Source organism: Bactrocera neohumeralis, chromosome 5 (assembly GCF_024586455.1).
Source record: "Bactrocera neohumeralis isolate Rockhampton chromosome 5, APGP_CSIRO_Bneo_wtdbg2-racon-allhic-juicebox.fasta_v2, whole genome shotgun sequence".
Lineage (NCBI taxonomy): Eukaryota > Metazoa > Arthropoda > Insecta > Diptera > Tephritidae > Bactrocera > Bactrocera neohumeralis.
The window spans coordinates 29,719,222-29,742,230 of record NC_065922.1 but is presented as its reverse complement, the minus strand read 5'-3'; the positions used below and the strand labels follow the sequence as shown (position 1 = coordinate 29,742,230).

The window sequence follows — 23,009 nt, the reverse complement described above, 5'->3', positions numbered from 1 at the left end:
CGCGTGCAAGGCAACGGGATTGTTGCATGTCGCAAACGCAATTTTCATAACCCCTTTAATTAAAAAGCCTATAACTATGCCGTAAATTATTGATCAACTATTAATTAACTAGAAAAGCAATTTTCGGTGCCTTCGATAGGCAACAACTCGGACAGCAGCAGCGCCGGCAGCCAGCAGCTGTACTTAAATATCTTTCACCGCTTGCCTGATTTTTGCCGGCCAACATATTAATATCCGCATAGAACACCTGTGAAGGTCCTTGGTACTTTTGACAAACATATATATATACACACAAATGCAAACATATATACATATATACACATATATACATATAAACACATATATACATACATAAACACCCTGTAACTGGCAGCACAGCCTTGCAGCCATTTTATATATTATGTACATCTCCGCTTCTTCATTTCTCGTTATTACCGTTTTCGCTCTACACGCTTGCAGTTGCTTTCATGACCGCCGCACCGAGTGCCAATCCGAAGTGTAAAATGCGACTTAACCTAGGTTAGGCATAAAAATATTAACACTTTAGCTGTTGCTGTTGCTATCGTCCTTGTTGTTGTTGTCTTTGTTGTTATTAGCATAGTCACTTTACTCCTGCCACGTGTCGGTTTTAACTGCTGCCAGCAACGCAGCACTCGTTAGTTATGTATGTATGTGCGTTTGCATGTGTTTGCTCCGTTATGCCACCTGATAGGCAGTCAGTGTCAGTCGCCTGTTGCCTGTCACATTGCCTCAGTCTATTTTTCTCTTGGTGTTTGACATTAGTGTTGGTGCAGGCGCTTACACGCTCGGTTGGTTTGTGTCTTTTAGCTGTATTCGCACACACACACATTTATAAAATGTACATATATACTGACATTCATAAATAAATGTATGTATGTATATATACTTATTTATATATATATATATACTTTATGTTTATGCTTGTGTGGAGCTGCTGTCGCATGCTTGGCAATCATTAACACACACTTTCAGCTGAGATCGCCAGTGAGGCAGCAAAGGTTTCGTAACAAACACAGTTATTTGGTATACCTATGAATATGAGTGCCGTTTTCGCACAGTGGAAAGGAGTCATGAAGTAGTTAGCTGATTATGTATGTATGTATAAACATATGTAAATTATAGTAACTCATACTGCTGAGGCCTTCAACAGGGGTTTTATACACTATACTCATGAGCTGGAACTTCCAAGATCTGACACTGAGAAACTACTACAATTTCTGTTGTGCCTTAAATAATACCAGAGACGGATATATTTATGTAATATAAAGGTTAGGTTAGATTAGGTTAGATGGTTGATCAAAGATCGTATGTGGACTGATATATGTTTTATAATATAAGGGTGGTGAACCTGAAAATGTTTAATAAAAATCACACATTCAAATTGTAGTTAGATGAGAAGAGCTTTACTTTCTACATTGGCGCTTTAAAAAAAAATTATTCGGTCAATTCAACATCAGGGTGTTCTTAGCTTTTTCGCTACTAAAGTCCACGAAAACTTCTGATGTTGCTGAAGTTCCTTTTGGGTGGTAGTTTAGATTCCTCTACTCAAATCCTGTTAGTAAAAGTGAGTCTCAACTAAGTACCATCCACTTAAAAATCCATTATGGATTGACTGAACACATTTTGGTCAATTCTTTGAGTATGAACCGTGTCAATGCTAGACTCGTAGCAAAATACCTGAGTCTTTTGTAAAACTGAGATTGAGTAGAGCTCCCCAAAGAGATACTTGAAAACATAGCCGAGGATCTTACATTCATAAAAACGGCGCACTTAGCCCAGCTAGCCTCGAGCGCACAAGTTTTCAAGGCTGTATCTCCGAAACTATTACTCGGATCAACTTGAAATTTTAAAACAACAGAGATGTTGTAGAATTTAATTAGACATTAAAAAAACTTGATGTTTTTGAAACTCGTAAACCCATGTAACCCCTTAAATGCATCATGACTGGGTTTTATGGATACAATGTCGAAACTCTCCAACAATCTAGCGAATGACGCTCCAGAAATATTCCCCAGAGCCTATTTGGAAGACTATAACAAAGCTTTTTTGTCAGTCCGAGTCAAATTTGATGGTTGGTAAGTTTAAATTCATAAATATCTTAACGAGGTTCCACGGTCTGTGAACCAAAACTCAGTGAAACGACAATAAAGTAGTGATAGAAAATATTCAAATAATTTTGAGGAATGCTTCCGAGTTGGGGGCTTTTATTTGAATAAAAAATCCGCTGCCACACAATTGGTCATACTCTGTCATAAGAGTGGAAAACATACGTTCGGACCGATTCAGAAGCGATTTGATTAACTTGAGAAGCTAGTGTGAACTCCTATACTACGACCAAAAATCTCTTGTTGAGCTGTAACTTCATGAATTCTGTCAGATATAAAAAGTCCATCTGGTCAAAAAAGTCATGTAATTAATGTCGTCCATTTTTGGAAACCTTATCAAAATTTCAATTATTGAGGATATTTCGATTTTTCTGAACCCTTATGAATCTAGTACTAAATGAGTGTTGGAGAGAGCATCTCCGGCAAAATATGATGGAACTGAATTGTAATTGCTCCCTCTAGAAAATTGTGTCTAAGTTGCAGAATAGTCTCCAGAGATGCCCTTGTAAAAGAATACAGCAGACTAACCTGACTTCATCGAACCTTTGACATTAGCATAACTTTCTGTCAGTGTCAGAACTTGGCTCTCACTTTACATTAAATAACTTTTTGACATATTTTTATCTATATTATGCAAATAAAATACACTTCTTGAACAAATATTTACTATAGTTTACGTTTAGACCAGTTATTCTCTCAGTGACTTTAGCAGAAAAACTGAAGAAAAAGTCATCTAAACTATTAAAATATTTCACAAGTTTTTCATTCTCTCCTCTCTCATTTTCTTTTACCTGGAACAAAAGCCGTTAGCTAGCAGCTACAGAACTTGAAAATTAACAAGCGAATTTTTACTTTAAGGACTAGCCCAAAGGTAGCGAAAACTAGAAAAATCAAAAGAAACAAAGGAAATAAAATATACATGTATAGGACGATTCTCTTTTCCATCTGAAAATCGTTTAGTTAGTGTGTACTTTACTTTGATTTGATGAACTGATAATGGTGTGTGACGTAGTTATTCCTAGTAATGCCGAATGAAATCAAATTTCTTTCCTAATTAGTTACGACATCGTTTTAGTCAAGACGGAAATCACGTCTTGGAGATACGACAAATGACTCAAGGGAGGAACAATATGCGAATATATAAAAATCATCATAAATATAAAACTCAATCAAAAATAAAAATGTTGAATATTGGATTGTTGAGTAAGCAGCGCTGAATATAATATATTTTCCAATAGACGGGGCTACTAATCTGTATCTAGCGCTATATAAGTGCGATCCGTTTTGATACATATATGACATTATAGAGATAAGATTTCGTGCTGAAAAAACTTGTCAGTAAGAATCGCGATGCGCCGGCTCAAGCTGGGATTGACGATAAATAAAATGTTGCTATGTTTTTGGTTTGATTGGTAGGAAATCATTCACTATGTGCTCTTTCTTTAAGCTGAAAGTCTTAACTCTGACCTGCCAAAAATTGGTCTATCTGAAGGAAGTAACCAGCTTACCGTTAAGGACAACGCCAGGACACACACATCGTTAGTGACTCTCCAGAAGCATCGGCAGCTTGGTTTGGGATTTTTAGTGAAGAGATTCGAGAGCTGTCACTTCACCAGAAAATAAAACGGTTTAGTTTGGTTTATGGACCAGTGAAATCATCGATCCACATTTATTCAAAAATGATGCCGTTGCGAACGTAACCGTCAATGGCGACCGGTGTCGCGCCATGATAACCCCTTTTTGACGCCTGAAATTGCAGCTCCTAATTTCAGCGACATTTTATTTCAACAAGACGGCGCTACTTCTCACACATCGCATCAATCAATGAATTTATTGAGAGAAAACCTCGGTGAGCAAATAATTTCACGTTTTGGGCCGGTCGATTGGCCACCAAGATTGTGTGATGTCACACCGTTATGCTTTTTTCTATGGAAATATGCAAAGTCTAAAGTGCATGTGAACAATCCCGCTTCGATTCAGGCCTTGTAGCACAACATCACTCGTGTCATTCGACAGTTACCAGTCGAAATGCTCGAACGAGTCATCGAAAATTAGACTTAAAGAATGGACCATCTGAGAAGTAGCCACGGCCAATATTTGAAAGAGCGAATCTTCAAAAAATAAATGCCAGAAAATATACTTTCGAATGATAATAAACATTCCCCAATTAAATTTGAAGATTATGTGTTTTTTCTTTTAAAATTTGAGAGCCTCGAAATGAATTACTCTTTGAATCACACCGATTACCAGATTATTTTTATCTGATTTGTATTTTCCTTATAATAAACCCTGGATATACCAAACCAACCTCTACAAACAATAAACAAAATGAAAATGGAAAGTCCTTGCCTCTCAAAACTCATTTATAAAACTGTTAACAACAAGACTTTGCTGCACTGTGCCGCACACAAGGCTTATTTCATGCCATGTAATTTGTATTGTAATTCCTCTGTATCTGGCAGGCTTAATTCACGGATGCTTGGCTGTTGGAGCGCAGTACCAACACCACACACACCCACGTACATACTTGTATATATGTAGGTATAAGCATGCTGAATTTATGAGGCTGCTTTACAACTGATTTTTCACACACAATTTTTATAGAATTTTATATGACTGCAAAGTTTAAATACCGCAATTTCGTGTTTGTCGGTGGCGTGCGCATTAACGCCGCCAGCGAACTGTGTGCGATCGCATTGAACTGGCAGCGTAATGCGAGGTTGCCACCTCTATTTACATACAGCGACTACACACGCGGCTGTAATGCGAGAATTCATCACCTGTCAATTTGACTCGTTCACAGCGAGCAATTTGTATTTCGCAGGTTTCAAGAGAGGACTACGCAGTGCAGCAGCGAAGACTGTTAGGGATTGATGAGATGCGAGTATATGTATGCGGGTGTGTTGGGGATCAAGTCTAGTGGGTTATGTGGGCTTGGTTGAAATTGAAAAAGAATTATGTAAGCTGATGTATTTATTTATCTGAGTACTCGGCGAGCAATCGCATACTCATCTCGGTGTGTGTATGTAAGTATACGCTTACATATGTCAAGAGTTGTTAACGCAACTGAAATGGAATACACACCATCCCCCCTTAATGGAACTCAATCAATCGCGCGGTTAGCAACAGCAAGTGCGCCCTCAAAAGCGCTCGTGTTGGATATTGAAACAATTTTTGCCACATTTGCAAAGCTTCCTAATCAAATTCTTGCTACCGTTACTTTTGCCACCAACACAAATACACGCATGCCACCGCGAGCTTACTCGCAGCGACTTTACACCGTCTTCCCTTACTGTGATTTTTCATTGGATTAGATGCTCTGATCTCGGTTATCTGGCGCGTTGAGTAAACACATAAATATGTATGTGCATAATTTTTCGCTTGAAGCTTCACCGAGCATCATGCAACACTAATTTTTTGCCTCAGCACTAAATGCTTAAGAGCTTCTTGCAGTCAGGACGTAATATTAATAAATAAGACTCACTCGCGATTGCTCACCTGCGCGCTGTTGCACGCTCACAGCACCATACACATATACACATACAAATATATTTTTATATGTGTATATGTGTACGTAAGGTCTTATGATATTTGGTTTTCTGCTTAAGCAACAGGAAGTGGCTTACCGGCAGCGGATATGCGAGTAACTTTGCGTCGCCTGCGGCGTATTTTGGTGCTCAACTCAGATTTGCAGCACGCTAAGCTGTTGCTGGCAGCTGAGAGAAATAAGTATGTAAATATTCTTGAGCTGCTTGTAGTCTTGATATATATATGTATATATCTATGTCATTTGCTGTTGGTAAAATAATGTGGAATCATATCTCCGGCGTTCCCCTTCGGCATCGTCTTCATTAAGATCTTTTCATGCAGAAATTTCCCAGAGAATTAAAACACTGCAATTTTTCTCAAATAAAGAGGCAAATGTAAGTGAAACATTAGATAACAATTACGAATTTTTTCTTAACATGAAAACAATTTAAAGCAAATAGATCAGATGGGTATCTTTCCAACAAAAATTTCCATATTTCTTAAAAGCAATACAAATTTTTTTGTAAATAACGAATACAGAGAACCCTAATCAATTTCCATACAGAATATGCCCCTAAAATATGTATCATCTTGCTACAGATTACAATTGTTTTGTTCACTTAATGGTTTTTTGAAACACCAACAACTCATTGAGATAGATATTGATTTTTTATTTATTATTTTATCTATATTCATGAGGATATGAGTTGAAATCCAATAACATAAGTAAGAATTCAACTATCATGATGAAACTTTGTTTTTTTAGTAAAATGTCGAGTGGCAGATTCGCGTAATCAGACTTTTGCCACGCCCCCAAACTACCATAAAACAAAAACTTATAAAATGCTAAGCATTAATTGATATACAAACCTAATGAAATATTTGAAATTTATGTACTTAACTCATAAAGCTCTAAAGCTATATCAATGGAACTGCTGAGGACAAATCTTTTCAGTGTGAAAATGGGGTTAGTAAAATCGGGTTATAACCGCGCCCAAATGGATAGGTAAAATGTTGTATACCACACCCCATATAAAAAATTTTGCATTCAATATAATTTTGTTTCTTACAGAGTACAAATGAAACACCAATAAAATTCTAAAAACCACCAAATAAAGTCTAAATAAATCTTTGCTCAAATAGTACATTTAAGGTATGACATCTCACGTCTAAAAATTACTGAAATTGGAACATAATTTATCAAGACTCCAGATAACTAAATATATTAAAACCTGAAAGTCTGTGGCTGACTTTTTACCAATAAATCTGTGAGATGAAACAATGACATTTCGAGAACATTATTTTTTGGTAAAATTTGTTCTGGGGCTGAGAAGGAGTAAAATCGAGTCAATGCTACCCATAGCCCTCATTTACTTAATATAAAGATTTTCAAAGTTCAGGTTGAATCTACATACACCATAGTATATGTCACAGTATCGGTCAAATGTGATTGTGTTAATGAAAATCAGGGAGTATCATTTTCTGATAATAATATATCTTGATGTCATAAATGGATAAATTAGGGTCAATATGTCACCTAGCTTCCAGGGGGACGTATATATCCATCAATATATAGTATGTATAGTATGTTGATTATGGTAAAAATTATAGCACAATGACAGGAATTCGTTCCAAATGTCTTGACACCGATTTTAGAAATTCTTGAATCTATTACTTCTGATGACGGCAATACTGGAACATTATTTGGAGGATATATTACAAGACGAAAACGAGGAGGAGACCAGTATTGCAGATGGTAGTTAAAACAATGAAGAAATTGAAATTGAGAAAATAAACGACTTCATGGCCACTAACAACAGTTCACGCAATAATACTTAGCCTAATTGCCACTGAAAGCTTAAACAACATTAAATAAGTACCTCCGAATTCTCCGTACCTGAAAGACCAGTTGCGGTATTTTTTGAATCATTTACAATGCTGCCCAAAAGCACAAAGTTTTAAATTTGAAGAATTTTTATAGGCTACCACGAACTTCTACGTTGAAAGGATTATTGGAGTTCAAATGAAGATTTGTACTTGCAAATTATTAGTAAGAATATTATTCGCAATAGTTTTGCCGAAATTTTGAGTAACTCACCGAAAAATAATCAGGATATACTTTGCAAATTTCGACCTATGATAGATGGGTTAAACAAATTTTTTGGACAAGTATGCAATGGAACTCATAAACTTTCAGTGGATGAGTCGATGATACTATTTAAAGGACTAAATTTTGTGGAACGATATTTCCCAATAAAGCCCATTAAAAGTGGGTATAAATTGAGGTACCTGGCTCACCAACATGGTTACTTTAAAAAATTCTCTGACTATCAAGGCAAGGAGGAAAAATTGGAAGACAAGTACACAGGTTTTAGTCTTGAAAAAAGAATTGTATTATTAATGACTGAAGAATGCGGAAAAAGAAAATGTTTTTTGTCTTATAACTACTTCACATCAGTTCATCATCTGGCAAACTAAAAACGGAAAAGTTTTGGCTTGTACTACTTTTCATGCCAACCGAAAGACGAGTTAGTGATTTTAGATTATCCCTTACGGGCGTAATTTTCACACAGTGATTGGATAAAAATGCGATATGTTTGGCATCCAATTTCTTTGGGTTAGAATCTGCGACCGTTCCAAGAAGAGATCAAAAAGGGATTGACTATGATTATTTTATGGCTCGAGTTGTTCAAGTCCATCAACTGCGAATGGTTATGGCCTTGACAGGAAATCTATAAAGTGGTGGCAACGAATTTGCGCTGCTAGAAATTGCGTTCGTCAATAGCTATGTGATTTACTGTCAATCGTTTGAGAAATGTACGCTTCTACAATTCAGGAGATCTATTACAATTAGGGTTGATGACCCAAAAAGATGTCAACTTGAAACGGAAAAGCTTGCAATCTAAAGGCGACGATAGTTCTCCAGGCGGTTATTCCAAGAGATGATTGGCCAGTTTTCGTTAACATACAATGGTGTGAATTTTATAGTTTGAATAAAATCCAATCTAAACCTTACTGCAAATGTACTCATTGTTGAGTTTATTTATGTTGTAATGATAAAAAGAACTATTTTTCAAAATACCATGGAATGAGCTAGTACCTACCGCTTCAAAATATTAATAAATCGTCTTATCATATAAAACTAAAAATGTACGGTTTTGTTTGAAATTTTAACAATTTAATGCTCACTCATAAGTACCATATATTTTAAATATACTTCCAGATCTCCGAAAATATCTTAACTTGCTATTTTAGTTCCAAATACATAAATAAGCAAGTTTTATAGTAAAAATCCGAATTTTAGATCTCCTTCATATCTCCGCTAACAAAGTGTTAAAAAGTTTCGTTCGTCAAAATTTGTGACATTTTAATGAAATAAATTGGACAAGTTTTCTTAACTACTTATTATGTGCCTAAATGCTTAATTTGTATGTTCTCTGCCTTGGTCTAAACACCATTTCCTTAATATAATTATTTTCAATTTTCTGGTTAATTCTTTCTTGTTATTTCCACTATATTAAATATAGCTCTTTTGGTTTGAATTTACATTACATGTTTGTTCAATTGAGTCAAAGAGTTTGCTTTTGATATTGATATTTTAAACACGAAGCAAAATAACAGCCAGTGAAAATCAATGGAATAATCGACAGTCTTACCGGTTACTGGTTTCAGCCGACGGCGCCATGTTTTACCGCAAAGAAATTATTCCGATAAATAGACTGATTCTAAGCGTAGGAAATACAATTATCTAAGTTCGAGGAAGGTGTGCTTGAGATAAATACTTAGTCATTAATTTTCTTCTTTTTTGGTGAGAATCTCGTCTCGGTGTTACTCGAGGGTTTTAAACAAAAACAAATACTTGGAGTAGGAAAGAAGCTAAGATTCTTTACTATATTTAAAGAAAATGTTGTTTAATTTCGTTTTATAAGATTTAAAAGTTTTCAGTGAGAATTAGTATTCAGATCTTGATCTTGGCAAAATAATACTAGACTTCAATTTGGATATATAAATTTAAATAGTTACACCCTTCTGTCTCTATTATTATCGGAAGACCTATTAAATTTGATCTTCAGTTTTGAAGACTTAATGTAACGACGGTCAGAAGATAGGAGCCATCTGGAACATAACCCTTTTTGTGGCGAGTGTTTGACACAAGTAGTGCTTAGGATATGCAGACCTATTGGAATTAATGAAAATCTGTTAGGAAAAGTCTCAGGAAGCCTTCGTTAAATAAAAGAATCTTTTTAACGAAAAAATTTCCGGCAGCCATAAATTAACAACTCAAAATTAAAAACATAAAAAAATGCAAAACTTGAGAATCCCTAACAAAGCGCTTTGCCACTCTTCAAATTAATTAGACGTTCTATAAGTGCCACTTTTACGAATATAAAGCTTTATCCACTAGACAGGCTATATCAGAAAGCAGCAACGAAATAATTAATTCTATTCCAACCAATATCAGATACCCACTTCGCAGCTCGAAAGACAGCGTAAGCGATTTTGTAATGAGAAAACTTTTTTGAGTAGCTGATCGGATTTTCATTGCAGCTGCTAGAACAGTAAAGTGTAATGTAAACAACTAGCACATGCACACACACACACAGCTACATGTGTCTTATACACATACATATACACATATAGCAACACAAATATGCCATAAGTTTTCTACACATGCAACACCAAGTCAGCGGCGATATCCTTGCAATCCGGCCAAATGAGTTTTGTAGTGCCAAGAAGAAAGCGGCAAGCAGCAAGTGCATGTGCAAGCAGAAGGAGCAGAAGAAGAAAAAGGCGTTGCCTGGCGTTCGACCAACGTGCCGACCGCCGGCACAACTTTCGCTATGAATAGTTTAACTTTGCTGCAGCGACGCGCTGAGAAATTTCTGCCCCCAATTTTATGTTTACCAACGAGCATACTTAGCAGACCGGTGGCGGCACCCATAACCTCACACGTCCTTAGCACACTTTTCTCACTACCGCGCGTTCTACCTCCTTCCATCGCACTCTTCCTGCTTCCTTCCACTCTCCGTTAGCGTAATCGCTCATTTATATCCCTCCAGCGTTGTCTTAATTTTCCCTCATTTCGTAGATGAATTAAAAACCTAAATGAAGGCGAAATTTTTGGTGGCTTGGAGCGGCAAATTTTTCCACAACAACACCCCTAGATACCCATATTGCCAACGAGATTTCCAAACTCGACACTCTTTTAGCGTCGGCAGACCGCCAAAGCGGCTGAAAACTTTTAACAGCGTAGATGCTAGCGCTCTTTTGTGGCAACTTTAAGAACTGCTTTGGCGACGGTGGCGGCGACGTCTGCCAAAGTTCGCAAGTGAGTTTGCCAGCGCAAGAAGCCAGCGTTTGAGTGGGCACTTGCATATGCATCTGTTGTAAAGAGCTCGCTGTGGCGCTGCCGCGCTGGAGCTGGTGGCTGTCCAAGTGTGCGGGTATTTTAAACCGATTAAAAATAAATTTCCAGTTTCAGTTTTCATTATTGGTTCAAAATTATGGCAGAAGACTGCAGTGCGCTCGCGTGCCGCGGCGGAGACAGTTGCCTTGGCAGGCGCCATTATGCATCTTATTGGTGTATGCCCCTCAATCTACATTTTTATGTGTGTGTGTGTGTGTTGACACTACATCTACAGCGTATTGTTGCTTTTGTTGTGGTAAAACTTACGCAAAGCTGCTTTGCGGGCTATTTTCACACAAAATGGTTTGACTAACAGCTCGGGCATAAATGATACTTCACCTATATTTGCTTATGCACATACAGCCCTGCAAGTACGTATGTATGTATCCTTAAGTATCTGTGGGAGAGTTTGTGCAGATATATTTGGCTTTAAATAAATTAGTAGTCAGCGGATAGAAGTCAATAAATGTCTTACAAGAACATAAAAAGCGAACTTGCTTTAAAGTAAAATATTTGTGTGAGTTTCAAGCCGGCTAAAGAGATATACGGTTATCTCTATCCCTAAATTTGTACATATTTCTTTCTATTTCTTATATAACTTAAATAAAATATGTAAGTTTCGGTTGGCTCATAAATCAGGTTTTCTACAATTTTATTAAAATATGAGGTTTAATCAAATGTTCGGAAAAATTTCAAGAATACTCGCAGAGACCCCGTATTATATTTTTCATATTTATGTTCAAGTCCTACGTGTTGAATTAAAGCTATCCTCAAGTCTCTGCGTTTAATTTTTCGAAGCAGTGCTACCAACTAATTGTATATTCCTTCCTTTTAGTTGGAAATATTCGACATAAGGTTTGTTACAAAAATTAAACTCATTATACGTAGTATATGGGAGTTGCAGTAGTATCAACCCGATTCTATCTATATTTGCAAATCCTAGTATGTGGTTAATATATCTAAGTACATAGATTATATGTATATGTACACACATACTAAATAATAGAAATTGCTTAAAGCAAAAACAGAAGTTGACTCACCCGAGCTTTGACAACAGTTGAACTAATAGCTCATATTCTCACAAGAACTTCTACTTTCTCTTCACTCAATCACTTCAAACTTCAAACAGCAGCTAACTGAGTGAGCGCACTCGCTACTTCATCGCTGACAAAACTTTGCACAATTCATGCTGCAACATGCACCATTTTAGCACCGGCAGACCGCCATTTTGTAAGTATGAATTGTCCAATCATTTATACAATCATGACATGTTTACAGAATTTATTTAGTTAAGTTCACACAAAAAATTTAAAAGTATATACATAAACTTTTACAATATACATATTTATATATATACATATATTAATATTTATCAAAAATAAAATCACTCTCGTTGCAAAAATTTATATAAAACGCACCGATCGGAACTTTTTAACACCGACGCCACTTAACCGAATGACTACACGCTCTGGACTGAGCAAATTTGACGATCGTTGACGGCTTTAAAGCTCATTTTAAATTTTGGAAAGCCTGAGATAATTTTACCAAAATCAAAAACAACTACATTAAAATAGTAACATTACTATAAAAGTAAAGTTCTCTTGTGATCTCTTCTTTTGCTTAAGGATATGTTCGCCACTCAAATTCTCCAGTACCCAGAAGTAAAGCATACATATTGGAAACTCCTTATATTACAATTGAAAGGCTTTCAAATTGTAATACTCTCTTCTTGTAGTATATTGAAAAGAGTCATTTTAATCTCTTAGCATATGTTCACTGTGCAGTAAAGTCGGCCGCACAGCAATACGAAAGTACATGACGCAGGTGAAAATGCAATATGAAAAGCCACTGAAGGAGTAACGAATGATTCTCTCACTCTCTGCTTGTAATGCAGTGTATTTACAGTGCAGTGAAGTATGTATATGAACGATGTTGGAGTTTTTTTTTGATTTTTAGTGCACAGCAATGATTCTGAGAAAAGCTAAAATTCATATTAATATAATGATGAGAGTAATTAAAATACATTTTATGTTAATTGACTATGACATCTTTTACCCCATTCCTTCCCACTATCCTATTTGTAGGACACCATAGTAAATATTTTTTTTTTCAAAATGACCGTTTATTTTAATTCACTCTCTAGAAATTTATATTCATGTACTATTTTTCTATTATAATATTATCAGTGCTATTAAAAGTATTAACATTATTTTAATATGAATTTTTAAAACTGGTCATATATATGTTGTAAAAAACTTACTTTTTGTGTCAAATGCGATGCTTTTGCAGTGATTGTTTTATACCTTATGGCTTAAATACGATGATAATTTTAATAAAATTGATTTTCTTATAAGCGTTTCTTAATGAGCATATATAGTGTAATTTTATGAGAGTAATTAAAATACATTTTATATTAATTGACTATCGCGACATCTTTTAAAGTCTATATTTCATTTCAGGCATTCCGTAAATAGTTAATATAGTAAATATGTAAATCAAAATCAGATATAAATTTTGTATTATAAAATTTTTTTCTTGGCATAAATTTAAGGTAGAAGTTTGTTATGTATATATTCCCTTTAGTAAACTTTATTTACTTCATATATTCATCTTAAATATAAATGTCCTTTTAAAATAAATAATTAATGATCATAATGGAAAAATGAACAACTGGGACTGCAATCACGTAATAAACTATGTCAAATTTAGTGAAGATATATTTTCAAATAAAAAAGTTGTCCGCACAAACACTTGATAGCTATGTGCTATAGTAGTATTTTTGGAGTTACTATCAGTAAAATTCGCTCTTTCGTATTCATTGAGATAACTCACATATTGGCCGATATATGCGGTACAAATTCACCCGGAAGTTCGAAAATCTTTATATTAAATATATGGGGGCTAAGGGAAGTATTGAACGAATTTTACTTATTTTTGTCACAAGGGCATGATGCCATCAAAAACATATTCTCACTGAATTTTAATTTATTGGCGGTTTGTGGGCGTGGCAATGGCTCGATAACCCCTATTTGTCAAGATATGTGTACGCAACTTATTTCATTAATATATCTCAATTTTTTCCTCATATATCCCATATATTAAATTAAGCTTTGAAAAGATGTTTATTTCACCGGAATTGTGCCCTTTCTTACTAGCTTTCCTCAGATTGGATAACCATTTTTTATAATTGTGTGAAGTTTTATCTCTATATTACAAATGTTGCAGAAGTGTTTTGAGGACCTTACTTTATCAAGAACACAATTATTTTAGTTCCACAAAGTTTGCAGTGAAAGTCCTGAAGTCATCGAAATTTTTCTACATGCTCTGTGATAACAGAGCATCTGAACATTTTTCATTGGATCGGCTCTACACATTCTGGTTAATGTTTCCAGAATAAAGCATGTCAATCTTTTGCAAAAAAAAAGGTGATTGATAACTCAGCTGAGGACACTACATTCATCAAAAGCATTACCACTGACAACACATGAATTTATCAATATGACACTTTAAAACAAACTAACGAATAAAATACCAAAAATGAGAAAAACCAAAAACTGTCAATAAAGGCTATCAAAAACCAAAACTTTGCCTGTCATGAAAATTCTATAATTATGATCACAATTTCTCAAAATCATATCAGAAATGCAAAATTTTTAAATAATTTTAGACAATTTTTCATTGTCTCCCGCTTATTTGGTGCACTAGTATACGTGGAGTTTGGAAACCTAAGTATCTTCCAAAAAACATCTGTTTGAGCTAAAGTGAGAAGGCGAATCATCCCTCCCCAGGGTTGTGGACTGGGTTTGGGACCCGTCACGTAAACTAACACACCCAATGAAAAGATCGAAAGAGCATCAGATAAAATTGACTTGGTACTATATTGAAAAAAAAATACGGCGAGTTTCCATAGACTCAAGGCGCTGTGTCGGATAATGAAATTTTTCAGCAAGCTTTTTATAGTTCCAAAAGGGGTTTAATTCGACATACATATGTAGAGAATTGGAAATATCAGGAAGATAGATTTTAAACTATTTAGCATAAAATTCTAAAACATTATATGAATTCATATTGAAATCTAATCCCACAGGAAATCCGTTGTCAACTCCTAACGCAAAATTATCCATTTTAATGTCGCCATAACATTTTGTGGCTATTTAGTTTGTAACAAACAGGCATTTGTTGCGGCATGCTATTATTACCAAATGGAATTCAAATTAGAAGTCCACATATCATTGGTCGCTTATCGCTCATTAATTTCAGAAACAATAGGGCAGCAGTAGTGTGTTTAAGTAAATTAATCAATATCCTGCATTCCGTCAACCATTTATGGGGAACAACACTAATCAATCACTCAATTGTGCCGCTGGTTAGGCAGTCAATTGATCAGCAGCTAAGCCACACGTTGGTGCGTTAGTGGCATTTCGCGTTTATGGTTTCACTTAGTGATTTGTAATGTTCATTTATGGCCGCTAGTATGCGTGCATTATATAACACACATTTGTAATTGCCAGATGAAAGTGGTGCTTTCATGAAATGTGAAACCAATTGACCTGATAAATTCCAAACGAAAGCAAATTACATGCAAATACAAGCACACACAGAGACATTTCGCTTAACAGAGGCATACAATTGCCATTTAAATTGTATAAAAAAATGCATTTTCATGCTAGGAAAGGAATGACAATAAATAGTTTGAACAACTGTTGCAGAGCGATAGTCTGCTAGCCGCATATTCCATGAAAGCAAATCTTCAGATGAAAAATAGTTCAGTATTTACATTTGCATCCGGTTGAGAGTATTGTTTAACTACAAATTATTATAACGGTATACATACTTGTATATGGTCTACATTTATAGAATTCTATTACTAATTTCTATAGCTTTTGAACTTTTTTAACCCATTTACGAGTAACCCACGACTAAACTGGGCAAACCAGTTTGAAATCGCAGTCACGAAAACAACAAAACTTTTATATTTCGACTTTATATGCTAATATAAATGCTCCGAAATTAGTCCTATGTGAACTCAGGGCACAAAAGCACCTATTTACATATTCTAATATAAATAAATCACTTTGTTTGAATTCATTTTAATAGACCTGAAGACTCTGAGGGTTCTAATTTATTAACCCTGAACGGGCTTCGGTATTTTGCTCCAAAACACGATGATTACTAATCAAATGGACTAACAAAGCACATCCAGGGTTAAAGATCACCGCCAGATATTACGAACACAAATTATTTAGATCAGCGAAAATTTCAAGATGCAGTGTTATTTAAAAAACTCTCTTTCCCCTTGGTTAGTTGGTTGATTGCAAAGCCAGGCACGTGAGCGTCAGATCGCAATCATCTGCATTTCGATCTTCATTAGGTTCATTTTAATCGCGGTTGGTTACCAAATTAAGCCTTAACCAACAACTAAGAGGATTTGACCTGATTATTTTCCACCTCAGTTGCTCAATGTCTCTTAAGTTGGATCATTGGGAGCCGTGGAATATGCCCGTCACATACGGCTGAAGGTTAAACATTCGCCTAGATAATGTTCCAGTGCCTCATCATCCTCCGGGCGTGCTCTGCATACCGCCGACCCCATTTTTCTCATTTTCTGAAGGCAGAACTTTAAGGTAGGTGCCCTGTGAGGAGCCATACAAAGTCCTCAAAGATATTTTCCACTTAGTTAGAGCTTTTATTGGAGATAAAAAATGATAAAACTTCTTGTACATTTGAACATTAAGGCGATTTTTCTATTCGGCGAAAAACTTTTTTAAACAAATATATAAAAAAAATGCTCCATTTAGAGTTTGGTCAAAACTACAGTTGAACAGTATTAATAAAATAGTTAAGTTAAAACAAGAAAAAACATTAACTTCGGTTGCACCGAAGCTAAATACCTTTCACAGGTGCATTTCTGTTAGTAACTATGTGTTCAGTTTGTATGGAAGCTATATGCTATAGTTAACCGATCTGAACAATTTCTTCGGAGATTACATTGTTGCCTTAGAAAATAATATATACCAAATTTCATGACTATATCTTGTCAAATGTGAAAGTTTTCCATACAAGCATTTGATTCCGATCGTTCAGTTTGTATGGCAGCTATATGTTATAGTGGTCCGATATCGGCCGTTCCGACAAATGAGCAGCTTCTTGAAGAGAAAATGACGTTTGCAAAATTTCAAAACGACATCTTAAAAACTGAGGGACTAGTTCGTATATATACAGACAGACAGACGGACATGACTAAATCGACTCAGCTCGACATACTAATCATTTATATATAAACTATATAGGGTCTCCGACGATTCCTTCTGGGTGTTACAAACTTCGTGACAAACTTAATATACCCTGTTCAGGGTATAAAGACTTTGCTCGGAGACCATTATATAGTACTTAATCGTCGAAAAGTCAATACATCCTCAGAGAGGGTCAAAATTTAGAGCATGTTACTGGCTTAGAAAAAATTACTGAAAACGACATTTTCGTTACCGGAAGTTCTACAGAAGCATGTTTATGACTTTGTACAGAGGAAAATTGAGAAAATGTCTTTGGCGGTTTTTCGGTTACAACAGCGACCTCGAGATAAATAGAAAATCGGAGTTTAATCTATTATCTTATGATCAGACACGTTAAGGGGTTAAAACCACATTTGAATTTCATAAAATCGAATTTTGAATTATTTTTTTGAAGTTGATCCGACAAATAGTTATGAACGTATTTGAAAGAAATTTTTAACTTAGTGTGAAGGGCTCCCAAAGGAAGTATGGCTGACGCGCTGTTGTAAACCTGGCTATAACCGTGTAAGCGGTGTCTTCGCCAATAAAGAAGAAGAAGAATGGCTCCCAAACATAATTTTTTGAGAAAAACAGTTTTCAGAGTCGGTGAAGACAATTTCTTCAGAAAAGTTTGACTGATGAAGTTAAAATTTTTACATAAACTTCGTAAATTTAACAGATATTGTCAGGTAATCATCATAGAACACTACTTATGGTTTCCAAGAAGCCGCCATTTTGTCAAAAATTTAAATTTTTCTTCGATCTGAATTCATTTATTGTATTTATATATTTTCTTGTTCTTGGATTTGGGATAATTTAAGGCAGAAAAATCTTTCTCACCGTCAGAAACTTTTTCACGGAGGTCCTTCCATATATTGTCGACGGCATCAAGGAATACCAAATTTTTCAAAATGAATCATTGATCATTAAGGTATTCTATAAATGTACATAATTTTTATTTACTTATTGAATAAAACGCTACTTCAAAACAACTCAGAAAAACGCTGTTTATCTACCTTGAAAGTAGACATAATTCTTAAATTTTCAGCATACTGTGTAAATTGTCAATATACAAAATTTGGTAGAAGTACTTTTGTAATTCTAATTAATTCTACTAAGTACCCTCTTGCCCACATTTCATCACATAAAATATTAATATTTGCATGAGCCTACACTGCTGTTACTTAGCGCCTTCTGCAGCATTTACTTGGACTACCCTTACCCATTTAAATATGTAAGCGCATTAATAGGTAAATCTGTATATGTATGTATATAGTCACGATGGTACAATAAAATTTATGAGCGGTAAGTGTTAAGTTGCATGAGCGTGAAAATCTGCTGGAGCGCGCTGCTTGACAGGCAATTTGTCGAATCAAACTGTCAACTGCTTAGTATTACAATATTTTCACATTTTCTGTTCGCGTACATGTAATCGCACACTTTTCCCCCCAACTCATACTAAAAACACATTAAATAGTCAGCCGTGTTGTGTAAGCAAAATGTTCGCCCCCAAAAGCCAATACTCATTCATCATTTATGTGTTGGCCATAAATTACAAGAAAAATGTAATTAAAATGGCATTAATGCATATTTGTAAATTTTCAACTACTCAGCGAATAAATGCAAATAATGTCAACAGGGCACACATACACATATATACATATATATTTATACAAGAGTGAATGGTTTACATGTATGTGTGGATTTTATGTAATGTGAAATTTTAATTAATGTAGCAATTAAAATGAAATTGTATAAATTTCATTAAAGTTCACCTGGTCAGTTATGTAAATAAACGTTGCAACACTCATTACAGCATGCGATGGGCTATTAATTTACTGTAGATTTTTGAGATATGTGCTTACACATATATAAATAGATTAACATATGTTTGATAAGTGAAAAATTGGATGTACGAAGTTGCTATCACTTATGCTATTAAATATTAAGTAAATCTACATTTAAACTTTCTCTATGTTGTTAGCTACTTTTCCTTAAATTATTACATACCTGGTGGTAATTGAGCACCTCAAGCCATGCGATGAAAGTCGGCTAAAATCCAACAAAGTTGAAAATTTATTCTAAAATTATTAAAAGTTTTTAATAAATTCTGTATTTTTTTATTACAAGGGTACCTTTGCCAAAATCAGTGTTATCCATAAAGAGCAAGATATTATTTGTTTCCCGAGAATCGATTGTCGGCCGAGTCTTTAAAAAGCATATAAGTCAATCGAGCTCAATTACTTTCGAGCCATAAATGCATTTAAAGGCGAAAAATCTTTGACAAGCCCAAAAAGCAAGAAGTAAAGAATTTAGTTTGGAATTCTATTTTATTGACACTCCAGATATAATACCTAAATGGATAGAGAATAACACGGTTATATTAATATTTTTATTATATTATGGTAGCAGGTAGAAACTCCTGATATTATTTGTAATATATTTAATGAATAATATAATATAATATTAATATATTTAAATATTATTTGATATCCTTTTTGAATATTATTTCAATTTTGTCTCTCTAAATTTTATTACAATAACAAGTCAATTAACCACGTTTATATCTTCTCATGTAATAATGCCATTCTACTATTTGGTTGCTTGAGCTTTGGAAAATACGTGCCCATTTTTTATAAAGATATTTAGTTTACCAACGCTTTTAATTTTTTGGAAGCCGATTAAATTAAGTTGAAGAATTCATACAAATACGCTCATATCATCCAAATTATTTGCGGGATTTTCTGAGACAATTCTCAAATATACATATGTATATACTTTTTCTATATATTTAAAAAAAAAAATAAATTTTTTAGAACTGTGACATGTGAATATACATATAAATTTAATTTGAAACCAACGAAATCAGCCGAAGTTAATAATTACTCGAATTTCCGCTTAATACTTGGCCTTCATATCATAATCCTTCTTATTTGTCTTTTGAAACATAAAAGCAGTTAAATGAATACAAATCATTATAAATGTGTATTTTTAAAGTGCAAGTTTTTATATATGTATGTATGTAGGTAAGCATATTTACGCTCATACAACTTTTGCAAAAATAAAAACTAAAAATTACTCAAAATTAATATTAATTTTTTTATTTGACTCACCCTGCTTCTCACAATAATTTGGTTACTAATTTCACTAACTTGCTCACGCTCAATCGCTCACTCTCTTCAAATGTCAGCTAGAGCTTGAGTAGCGAGTATTGCGCTCGTTGCTTTAGTGTTAAAAAAAATTTTCACAATTCATGCCAGTAAATGCACAATTAAGACACCGAAAAACGACCATTTTGTATTGAAACATTTAGTTTTGCATATGCAAACAAAGAATTTATGGAAATATAAAAATCTTACGCACTCTGAATTTTTGTGAGAGTAAAATATTTACTAATGAGCACAATATCAACACATTTATTCTAAACACTTTTAACTTTTATGAGTTGCACTTGTTTTAAATGGACTAATAATGATCCAAACCAAAACTTGAGTCAGCGCAAAGACAACTTAACCGGTCGACCACTCACAGCGTAATGAGGAAATTGGATGACCGTTCACGGATATAAAGATAAACGTTCACCTGCAGTTTGGAAATATTGGAATAAGACTTCCCGGAAGAATACGATCAGCTCAAAAGTATGCTACAGTGATTAATAAATATCTTTTGGAACGTAAATATCGTACGCTATTCTCTCTCTCTGTCCCGAATTTCTCAGACGCAACTGATGTTTTATAAGAGAGTAGTTATGTATATTTCGAAATTGGAAAGTAAGTTTACAGGAAGTCTTGAAGACGTTGCAGCTCAGACAGCAAGGCCACGACGCATGTGGAAATACGAAACTAACTGCTATACGAAGAGTAACGAGTAATTGCCACAAGAGAGAGGTTATTCTTTTGTTTTTTTTTTGCTTATATACATATATTCGTATGACATGGTGATTCAGTGAACTACTTAAATATTCCTTTAACTTAAAGTAATTCTAAAATCTCTAAGTCCAAACACGGGATTGAAAGGTTCAAAATTAATTTTTAATTCCAACTACCCTATTGGAACAAAATTCTGTATTGAAAAACAACTTAACACCAATCTTGTATTTAAAAATTGAAAAAAAAAAAATCTTTGAAATTACAATTACATTCAAATGATTTATATTTTATCAATTTCAAAAACGATTCTAGCATTAAAATTTTAGTTTTTAATTTGAAAAATCCAAGTGAAAAATTTATTTATAACTGAAAATTCAAAATAAAAATTGAAAATTTAATTTTTTAAACATAAGTTTTGAATCTAAATTTAAATTTTAAAAATTATCTAAATTTTTCTGCTTAAAAATATCGAAAATATAATTTTTCACATTTCAATATTTCTCTTATTCAATGTTCCTGGAGAGTTTCGGTTTAAACATTTACAAATTATCATAATTAAATTTTAACTTTTCCTATGCATAAGAAATGTACACAAATCCTTATAAAAAATAGTATTACAACTAAATTTATATAAATAAATATGTGTTTATGTACTTACGTACAAGCATAATAAAATATACCAAAGAGAAATCGCTTAAAGCAAAAACAGAAATTGACTCACCCGAGCTTTGACAACAATTGAACTAATAGCTCATATTCTCACACGAACTTCTACTCTCTCTTCACTCAATCACTTCAAATTTCAAACAGCAGCTGAGTGAGCGCACTCGCTACTTCATCGCTGACAAAATTTTGAACAATTCATGCTGCAACATGGACTATATTTGACCGACAGACCTGAATTGTCCTTTTATATATGCAAAGACACCTTTACAGAAGTTAAAAAGCTAATTTAAAAAAAAAAAAAATTAATACAAAAATATATACACGCACTATTTAATGATGTTTAAATGTGAACTTTTATCAGAAATAAAATCACTTACGGTGCAAAAATTTATATAAAACGATCCGATCGCAACTTTCTTAACAACAACGCCACTTAACCGGATGACTACTTACACTGCACTGAGAAAAAATTGACGACCGTAGACGGCTTTAAACTTCAATTTAAATTTTGGAATGTCAAAGAGAATTTTTTCAAAATCAAAAACAACTACATTAAAGAACTAACTTTACTATATTATGCGTAGCCCATAAAAATAAAGATCTCTTGTGCTCTCTTCTTCTTAAGGATATATTCTCTACTCAAATATTCCAGTACCCATCAAGTAAGACATATGTACATATATGTATGTATATAAACTGATATATGTATGTACATACATATGTTTGTATATGCATACATTACATATCCGGTAAACCTATTGGAAAGTCCTTCTATTACAATTGGAAGACTTTCATATTGAGACATTAATACTCTCTTCACCTGTTATATAACGAGTCAATTCAAGTTCGTAGTATAATGTTCGCTGTGCAGATAAGATGGCCGCGCATCAGTATGAAAATGCACAGGTGCGGCAGCATCACGCAGGTGAAAATGTCATACAAGAAGCTAACGAGAATCGAATGGTATACTCTCTCTCTCTCTTCTCTTAGAATGTAGTATAATATGTACATATGTGAGTAGAAAGAGCGATGTTGTAATTTTGTTTTTTCTTGTTCATATGACAAGGTGAGTCAGCTAAATACCTTAACTCATTCATAAAATTGGATATACATATTCTAACGATTTACATTTTATCAGTTT

At 34.2% G+C, this 23,009-nt stretch overlaps 1 long non-coding RNA gene across 1 annotated transcript in view; it reads right to left on the bottom strand.

Annotated features, from left to right (window-relative positions):
• The window catches only part of LOC126758889 (uncharacterized), a 156,734-nt gene extending 137,069 nt beyond the window's left edge, over window positions 1-19,665 (bottom strand). The window contains exons 1-2 of the long non-coding RNA XR_007666909.1: window positions 19,469-19,665; window positions 19,344-19,414 (exon numbers count right to left, since the gene is read on the bottom strand). This is a non-coding gene — a long non-coding RNA (uncharacterized LOC126758889). The remainder of the gene's footprint in view (window positions 1-19,343; window positions 19,415-19,468) is intronic.
• Between the last annotated feature and the right edge of the window lie 3,344 nt (window positions 19,666-23,009).